We start from the raw sequence: 10,314 nt of genomic DNA, 5'->3' as shown, positions 1-10,314 counted from the left end.
GCTGAGTCGGTACTCAATCCGCGGAATAGACTCGGACGGAATATTCTTGTTTTCAAAAATTATCCGTTAGATTATACTTTTTTTTCAAATGTGATTTCAATAATGCATTTGGATTAAATTAAATGATATAGGAATGTTGTTAAAAAGTTTTAAGGGCTTATAAAATTTCCATTTACATATGGATTTGTTTTTTTTTTTTCAAAAAAAAAGTATAATGCAGTGTTATTAGGTTCTGTTTTAAGTTATTGTAATGTTTATATTTGTTCCTAGGATAATTTATTTTGAGTTATATATATTCAACTACTTATCAATAAAGTTATTCGATAAAGAAAAATTCATAGGCTTTGTCTTGGGTAAAATAATATTTATAATTGCTTAGTAAATAAACTAAAGCGAAATAAAGGTAATTTAAAAAAGTCACAATAGTCTACCATATTAGCCCATAATGCGGTCAACGTCTTCGACATTAATATTTTGAATCAAAAGAAAAAAAAATAGCTACAAAATTAGATTTCACATTTGGCAATGCCGACTATTATTTGTCGCACCGCTAGGAATATGATTAAGCTTTAAATTTTCTTATTAAAATGTGTGAAAATATTATTATAAGGAACATCTGTATATCATAACTAAATAAAACAAAAGTAGGTAAGTAATTAAAAATAAATGAATTTGGAATCGTTGTTTTCCAAACAAGGAACACACAATTTAAAAAAAGAACAACCCTAAAAATTAAAAAAAAATTGTAACCGTAACAAACACGACATAAATATTTTGACACAATTTCACCTTTTTCTTTCCATTATAACTCTTTATTAAGCGTGGATTAACATACAGCCATATCACATTTATTTGCAAATAGTTTAAAAATTAATTTGTTTTCAATAATGTAACTTGTTTTCGCGTGATTTGCAGGATTCGCGGAAATGGCGGGACGCGCTTGTCCCGTTAAGAGGCGTGAACTGAATTACCGTTTCAGACAAGTCTACGAACACTGCTGAGCTGTGTTGAGCCGTGGCCAGCGCGTTGCACAATTATCTGACATTTAAAATTGGATCAGATTAGATACTGCGGAGGTGAAAGCGTTTGTCGTATATTATTTTGTTTGTCATTTTTTTTGGAATATACCTGTTCGTACCTAATTATGAGCTTACAATGTTTAAAAACATATATTCCCTCCTCGTATATTTACTAAACTTAGAACTAAATAAGTTATATATTTAAAGATAAAAGCAAAAACGAGTAATTTAAAATTATATATATATATATCCTACAGATACGAGTTAACAAGTGAAAATATAAAGGGCAGGTATAAATAAATATTTAAAATTTTTTTTTTTTAAGTTTCATCTTTACAAAAAAAATATTATTAAAAAAAAACTAGCTTTTATAAAATAAATTCACTATTTATAAAATTTGCGTGTTAAGTCACCGTTTCTAAAACAGGAGCCATTTATTTTACACTAGTAACATTACGACCGTGACGCGCGCGGCGACCCATTGTTCTATCATTAAAACGAAGTAAAGAACCAATTAAACACAAATAACATGTTACGTATTAATAGATTTTCTAGACTAGTTACATTTAAATAACTTTTACTAGAATTTGAATTTGTGTGTGTGTGCTGTGTGGTTTCGGCACTAAAGAATTTAGCCACCCCATCTCTTCCCGTGGGTGTCGTAAGAGGCGACTAAGGGATAGCACAGTTCCACTACCACCTTGGAACTTAAAAGGCCGACCGATGGCGGGATAGCCATCCAACTGCTGGCTTTTTAAATGCACAGACCGAGGACGGGCAGCAGCGTCTTCGGTGCGACAAAGTCAGCCCTGCGGTCACCAACCCGCCTGCCCAGCGTGGTGACTATGGGCAAAAACCCCCATGAGTTCGAACCTAAAAATAAGGCCCTCAGTTCCCGGCAGCCCCACTATTCCCGGCTACGGCAGCGGCCGTGGTAACGGTGGGGTAGAGGGTGCTAAGAATCACCGGGGTACGGGAGGCTGCCATAGAAAAATATTCCTGGCTACGTATAATGGACGCACGCTACGGTTGGACCATCACCTCACCGAACTTGAGGTAGAACTTAGTCACATTAAGTGGAGCATACTGGGGTTGTCTGAAGTCCGAAGAGAGGGAGAGGACACGATGATCCTGGACTCCGGGCACTTGTTCTACTTCCGTGAAGGTGATGGGCTTTCCCAAGGTGGCGTCGGTTTTCTGGTTCACAAGACTCTCACTAACAACGTTGTGGAAGTCAGTAGTGTGTCGACCCGGGTAGCGTACCTTGTACTTAAGCTCACCGACAGGTACTCCCTGAAAGTGATACAGGTATATGCGCCGACCTCGGCACACTCTGACGATGAAGTCGAAGCCTTGTATGAAGATATCACAAGGGCCATACATGGCACTACTTCGACCTTCTACAGCGTTGTTATGGGAGACTTCAACGCTAAAGTGGGAGTACAAGGCCGCGACGGATCGAGCATCGGACCACACGGATTGGGGCACAGGAATCACAGGGGGCAGACGCTTGTCAACTTCCTCGAATCGGAGGGGCTCTTCTTGATGAACTCATTTTTTGAGAAGAAGCCCCAAAGGAGGTGGACATGGCAAAGCCCCGATACTGTGACGAGGAACGAGATAGATTTCATCATAGCGGATAAAAGGCATATATTCAGAGATGTCTCAGTGGTTAACAGGTTTAACACCGGCAGCGACCACCGGCTAGTACGGGGCACTCTGAATATATGTCTCCGAAAGGAGCGGACCCGCTTGATGAAATCTACTCTCCGACCTACGCTGCCCCAAATACTATGTGGCTCCGAGCAGTTTCAGTTGGAACTCCAAAACCGATTCGATTCGCTGGAAACTACTAGCGACGTGGACGAGATAACCGACAACGTGGTGAAGACGGTGTGTACACTGGGTCGCAGGCACTTTCCACCAACAAAGCCAACGAAGCAGTCCAAACTTTCTCCCGAAGCCTTGGATCTGATGCGGCAGAGGCGCGAGTTGCCGGCTGCTTCGCCAGAACAGAGGGCTCTTTCCAAGAGGGTAAGGAAAATTATTCGCCGAGACCTCCGCTGCTCAAATACGAGAGAGGTTGCTACTCTGATTGAGCAGAATAGGGGGTCCAAAGTTTTCCAAAGACCATTGGGGAGAAGCCTTCTTGCGAAGCTTAAAACAGCAGATGGCAGAACCGTCTGCTCTCGCCCTCAGGTCCGAGAAGAGGTTGAGAATTTTTATGGACAGCTGTACTCGTCGAGCGCACGCAAGCCTGCGACTTGGGACACCGAAGATCCACGGGCACCATTGTTGCGCCATTATTCGGAGTGTATCCCGGACTTCGAAGAGGATGAGATTGGTGCAGCGCTCGGGCAGCTTAAAAACGGAAGGGCCCCGGGGGATGACGGAGTTACCACTGAACTCCTTAAAGCCGCAGGGCGACCTGTCCTGAAAGCCTTGGCAAGACTATTTAACGCCGTCATCCACCGAGGTACCACGCCGGAGGCGTGGTCCGGGAGTGTGGTGGTGCTGTTCTTTAAGAGAGGCGATAAGTCTCTGTTAAAGAATTACAGACCGATCTCACTTCTGAGCCACGTCTATAAGCTGTTTTCGAGGGTTGTTACGAATCGTCTCGCCAGAAGACTCGACGAATTCCAACCACCAGAGCAGGCTGGGTTTCGAAATGGCTACAGCACCGTGGACCACATCCATACTGTTCGGCAGATTATCCAAAAGACGGAAGAATATAATCAACCGCTGTGTATGGCATTTGTGGACTACGAGAAAGCCTTCGACTCCGTCGAGACCTGGGCTGTCCTGGACTCTCTGCAGAGATGTCATATCGACTGGCGATATATCGAGGTACTAAAATCTATGTACGACGCGGCGACGATGACCGTTCATGTCAATGACCAAAGAACAAGACCTATTTCCCTCCGGCGCGGGGTAAGACAGGGGGATGTAATATCACCGAAACTGTTTACCACTGCGCTAGAGGATGTTTTTAAGACCTTGGATTGGGGGGAACGGGGCATCAACGTCAACGGTGAATTCATCTCTCACCTTCGTTTCGCCGACGATATTGTCATCTTTGCGGAGACGCTGGATGAGTTAGGCCAAATGCTGGCCGGCCTAAACGAGTCCTCCCGACGTGTCGGTCTCTGTATGAACTTGGATAAGACGAAAGTTATGTTTAACAACCAAGTCATACCGATACCGGTATCGGTCGATGGTACCCTTCTCGAAGTTGTTCAGGATTATATTTACCTAGGCCATACTATCCAACTAGGCCGCAACAACTTCGAGAAGGAGGCCGATAGGAGGATTCGGTTGGGCTGGGCGGCGTTTGGCAGGCTCCGTCGAGTCTTCACTTCGAAGATTCCGCAATGCTTGAAGACAAAAGTTTTCGAGCAATGCGTCCTGCCTGTGTTAACATACGGAGCCGAGACGTGGACACTGACCAAGGGACTGGTCCACAAGTTTAAAGTCGCTCAACGTGCAATGGAACGGGCCATGCTTGGGGTCTCTCTCAAAGACAGGATTAGAAATGAGACTATCCGCGGGAGAACGAAAGTAACCGACATAGCCCACAGAATTAGCAAGTTGAAGTGGCAGTGGGCTGGTCATCTGTGTCGCAGGACCGATGGCCGTTGGAGTAGACGGGTCCTAGAGTGGAGACCGCGTCTTGGCAAACGCAGTGTGGGACGTCCTCCGGCCCGTTGGACCGACGATCTACGTAAGATTGCCGGTGTAGGCTGGATGAGGATTGCGGAAGACCGGGATGTGTGGCGCGAACTTGGGGAGGCCTATGTCCAGCAGTGGACTGCGATAGGCTGAAGTGAGTGAGAATTTGAATTTAGAAAATAGTGTTCTGATAGCTAAATGATAAAGGCGGCGAATTAACTTTATGATTCAGCCTGTAACATCTACTGCGGGCATAGGCCTATTTCTTCGTGTAGAAAAAGGGTTAGAACTTATCCATCTTAATCCATATGCTGGACAAGGTTTGTATTTAAAAAATAGTATTTCGCGAAAAAAAGAGGAAATGCGAAGCTCACCGTATCGGACAGTAACAAATAGTTACCTCACATTTTTGTTTGAATAAATGTCAAACACTCAAAGGCGTCTATCCAGTAGAATGATAATTCTGTGTCAGGGGTCCGGAAATACACACGCACAAACGCACATACAATTATAAGCATCTATTTAGGTAGCACGGATATGTGTGTATATGTGTCTAAAATTTGCCAAATGACCTGTACAATACGCCAACAACAAAGTTTCGATCAAACTTTAACACCAATTATAATTCCCGAACTATGGTAAAACCGGGAGAGATGCCGCAGTGGGATAGATGCCTCATGTTCTAAAAACCTAACATCCCGAACTCACAAATAAAAATTAATCGCATAAGTAGGAGTCGAACTCACTCCGTACCTCAGATATCCACAGATATTCGTGTGGTAAGGACGCGTTTGGATCGTGTGTGTAATTTTCTCCGTGGCGAAATTTACAAACACGTCAAAGTTTTAAAGCTTAGTATTTAAGGTTGTATAATTTTATAAATAGTAATAAATTCCGATATATTTATTATCACGTCTATATACTGGGTCATTGAGTCTGCATATAGTTGTAAATAGATGCTATTTTGTTTATAATTTATGTAAAAAATACGTGGGCATCTATCCCAATCACAAAGGATAGTTGCCCTGATTTTTTGAGGTATAGGTGCCCTTAGGGGCATCTATCCCTTCATTCACCATATACAGAGTAAGTTTATATGTATAATTTTTTTTTGTGTCTGTTATATTTTTCATGTATTTACGTATATTTATGTTTGGATGTTTTACTGATTCTAGCAGAACTATGCCACGAAAATATAAAAGAAAGGAAGAAATGCGAGCTCGAGTATGTTCTTGGACTATAGAAAACCTACAGTCAGCTTTCGATGACAAAGTATGATTGTGCAATGTGCATGTTGACACTTGATATGAATATTTTAGACCAACAATTAAGAATTTATACTTTTATTGAATAAATGCTTGTAAAATTTAATTAAATTTATAAATATATATATATATATATATATATATATATATATATATACATATACATATACATATACATATCATGTTGAAACTTAAGAATTTATATTTTAGTTAAACAAAAGCTCAAAAAAATTTATTTAGGTATAGTAATCTGTGTGATATAAAAATTATATTCTAATTATACCAATTAAAAGATATAAAAAAACACAAAAAATTTTTCATTGCTATGGCCCATGTTTCTTGGAGACAATCGATGTTTTAGGAGTCATCATTACAGCCTATACAGTCCACTGCTGGACATAGGCCTCCACAAGTTTACACCAAAAATAACGTGAACTCATGTGTTTTGCCCATAGTCACCACGCTGGGCAGGCGGGTTGGTGACCGCAGTACTGGCTTTGTCGCATCGAAGACGCTGCTGCCCGTCTTCGGCCTGTGTATTTCAAAGCCAGCAGTTGGATGGTTATCCCGCCATCGGTCGGCTTCTTAAGTTCCAAGGTGGTTGTGGAACCTTGTTATCCCTTAGTCGCCTCTTACGACACCCACGGGAAGAGAGGGGGTGGCTAAATTCTTTAGGAGTAGAACTAACCTAACCTAACCTGACATTTGGTTTGGGTTTTTCGTTTACACGGTTTAAAGGGCATCTATCCTACTCACTATTTTCATGGTGGGGCAACTATCCATATAGGTAGGCATCTATCCTCAAAAAAAGGTTTCAAAAAAGGGTTCACGAAAAGCTAATTTCTGCTTAATCTGCATTGGCTAGGTTGAAAAAGAATAGTCATAATTCAACATAAAGGATTGAGCTAGCTACATTAATAAAAATTATTCGTATAAAAATCATATTTTTAAAGTTAGGTGGCTATTTCAAAAAGTGAGGCATCTATCCCGGTTTTACCCTATAAGAGTACAAGCGATTGTCCTATAGGCACATGTATACCAGCGCAGTCTACCTCCGTAAGAAATGTAGGCTTCATAGATCTAGTAATTTCACGATTAGTCATTAACGACGTTTCGCTTTTATGGCTACGATTTTGTACCTACATTTTTCAACCTCTTGTTTTTACCTACTAGTACAAAATTAAAACAAAAATAAACGCTTCACACTCAACCAATTATGATTTACTTATAATGTATGGTCAAAACAAATGTATGCACTACCGTCAAAAAATTTTATTTAGATCACACGACTTTGGTGTTCCAGTCCATCACTTAGTATTCTACAGACGAAAAAAAAAAAATTGGCCCAGAAATTCTTGTGGGAATCCATTATAAACAAACAAAAATATAACTATTTCCTCCTTATAATATTACTATTTAGATAGATATAGGTTATAGGCTGACGAGATTTTCTACCTCGTCTTGGTTAGACTCAAAGCTATCCGACCATTATGAGATGAAACTATTTTACGTCCGAATGAATTTATAGAACCGATTTGTCCAAGATTTCATTATATTGAATTTAGTTAAATGTCAATGGAAATACGGGTCTACATAAACTAAATTTTAGGTCATTTAGTTTTTAGAATTTTACTGTCAGTCATAGATATCTTAATATTGTTTTTACTACTATAATAGCATAAGCGTCTAAGCTCGTTCATATTATTAAAATTGTTTTAGTACTACTGCTGTTGTCGACATTTTTTCTTTACAATATAACAACAATCATTTGTTCCTAAGGTAGGCATCTTAGTGACTATTTTTAGTAGCAGACGACTGAAATGATTGAAATCATTTTCGATACATATACATGCAAAAAATATACATATAACATCCAGACTCGGGGCACCAATCGAACCTGCGGCCCCCGGAGCAGAAAACAATTCACTCCAAACTGCTCCAACGGGCTAGTCACTCCATATAATTGATAGTTGATACTAAGGCCAAAAATGTATTTAATTACGTTGGTGTATATCTACAGTTATGTACCTATGTATCTTGTCCGCGAATCACCCAAAAATTACTGAATAAATTTGATTAAAATCGGAGACGATTTGAATTCATATTACCAGATAGGATACTACATAAAATTATGTATTATTCTGAACCGAAGTTCCCCTGAGGAAGGTCTAAATTTGCAAACGCCTACAAAGAACGCCTCTGAAAGTCGAAATTTGCAAACGCCTACGAAGTTTCGGATCCAGATAGTTTAATATAAATCTGTAGAGTTCCTTTGAGTTATTTTGAGTTTCCTTGTTCTACATAATTTTGACTAACCAATCGACTTCAAAATAGGAGAAATGTCACAATACGACTGAATACTCTGTTACGTGTTTTACATCATACATTTTTAGTGGGTATGTTGATTTTTGTGATTCTTTTGAAATTAGAAAGTAGGTGCTTGACATGTAGTCCCATTTAAATTTAAGCGAAATTGGTTGAATATAATATTTTTGTGTTATCCCCAATAAAGCGTAATCAATTGATTTCAAATGCGTTCGCGTTGCTCTCGTTTAATTAAGAGTTAATGTAAAATGAAGACTAGCTCGTTGGCGCAGTTTGTAGTGACTGCTTTCTGCTCCGAGGGTTGTGGGTTCGATTCCCACCCCGAGTCTGGGTGTAATATAAATATTTATTTATATATTTATATATGTATTATTTATAAGTATGTTTATCGAAAAAAAAAATATTTATCTATACCAGTCGGTTGTTACCTATAACACAACCATTAAGTTGCTTACTTTAGGAACAGACGACCGTGTGTGTATTCTGTAGATATATTTTTTTATTTATTATTATTTAAATCGTTACTTTTTTATTTAAGAACAAAATACAATTGTATTGCACGTTTTAAAATTGTTAGATACTTTAATAAAAACTTCAAATGAATTTAAATTCACAATTCTTAGAAAGAGTATTTCGATCATCAAACGTGTTGTAACATTAATCGTAGGTGGGACATTGCGCTGAACTGTAAAAATAACTATATAATTACATATGCCGTACTAAAACTTGTAAAAAAAATGTCGGCTTCTTATAGAAGCTAATACTCTGGTTTTACTCGCTTAAAATAATTAGCTCCTGTTATTATAAACAGACCGGTATCTCTAGGATAGAATGAGGCATGCCAGATCCGGCAAGCTCTATCAGGACCAGGTCTGGTCCAGACAAGGATAGCCTGATGTAAAATATAATCAAGTATGGTAAGGCATACTGGATCAGGGCCCGACCCGTCCAGATAAGGACAGCCTGATGTAAAATATAATCAAGTATGGTAAGGCATACTGGATCAGAATCCGGTCCGGTCCAGATCAGGATAGCCTGAAAGAAATTACGCGAACTGAGCCTGAATCGCGCTATTAATGTTTTTAAGAGCACTTAGTATATATTTACAGTTATCAGGACAGTCTAGCAGGGAGTCCATTTCTACAGTGGAGCAGTCGTAAGTAATAGGAAATAGTTAATTAGTAATTAATTATTAGAAGTTAATAAATAAAATTTAATTAATGATAATCAATTAATAACATAAAAATAAATAAAAATAATTAATATTTAAAGTAAAAACAACAACCTATACATATAATAAAATGGCAGAAAAGTCAGAACTGTACATTGAATATTTTTTTTAAAGAATACTTGGGGTTTGGTCTACAATCGACACCGAAGCCAAAAATATAGTTTTTTGGAATTTTTGTCTGTTTGTCTGTTTGTCTGTATGTATGTCCGGGATAAACTCAAAAAGTACCGCATGGATTCACTTCAAATTAGGCACGAATATTATTGAGAAGTTTTGTTGATGCCGGTAAAACAAGCAATTCTCTTTAAAATGGTACATAATTTGTGTGGAAAAATTGTGAGGTTTTTTCTAAAACCTTAGCATATTAATATATATGATTGAATTGATATTATCATTAAAAGGTAAGAAATATAAACATCAAGTCATAGCAGTGGAATTCCCGAGTTTACATAAACAAACATATACTTCAACTATTTATTACTAAACAAACGTTATTATAATAATATTTTTACGACGCTATAAAACTAAATTTATCAAACTGGCTGCGGTTCCCGTTTTTGCCCGTGTTCCTACTAATCCCGTGGGATTGTCGCGATAAAAGCCTATGTGTTATACTGGATTACCAGCTGTCTACGAACTAAGTTTCATTGCAATCTGTTTAGTGTTCACATGAAAGAGTCACAAATAGCCTTCGGATTTTAATCGCTTCAGAGCTTCAGCTTGTAATATTCCACTGCTGGGCATAGGCCTCTTTCCCCACGTAGGAGAAGGATCAGAGCTTAATCCACCACGCTGTTCGCTATCA

General features: G+C 38.9%; 1 long non-coding RNA gene across 1 annotated transcript; it reads right to left on the bottom strand.

The window, feature by feature from the left end:
- Positions 1–345: 345 nt before the first annotated feature.
- Positions 346–1,587, bottom strand: LOC123654437. Its single transcript, XR_006743244.1, has 2 exons — positions 1,405–1,587; positions 346–1,038 (listed from the first exon to the last, which is right to left on the bottom strand). It is a non-coding gene; the product is annotated as an uncharacterized LOC123654437 (long non-coding RNA).
- Positions 1,588–10,314: the final 8,727 nt, after the last annotated feature.

This window comes from Melitaea cinxia, chromosome 6 (assembly GCF_905220565.1).
Source record: "Melitaea cinxia chromosome 6, ilMelCinx1.1, whole genome shotgun sequence".
Classification (NCBI taxonomy): Eukaryota; Metazoa; Arthropoda; class Insecta; order Lepidoptera; family Nymphalidae; genus Melitaea; species Melitaea cinxia.
Note: the sequence above shows the minus strand (reverse complement) of the source record. Positions and strands in the feature narration are given on the sequence as shown.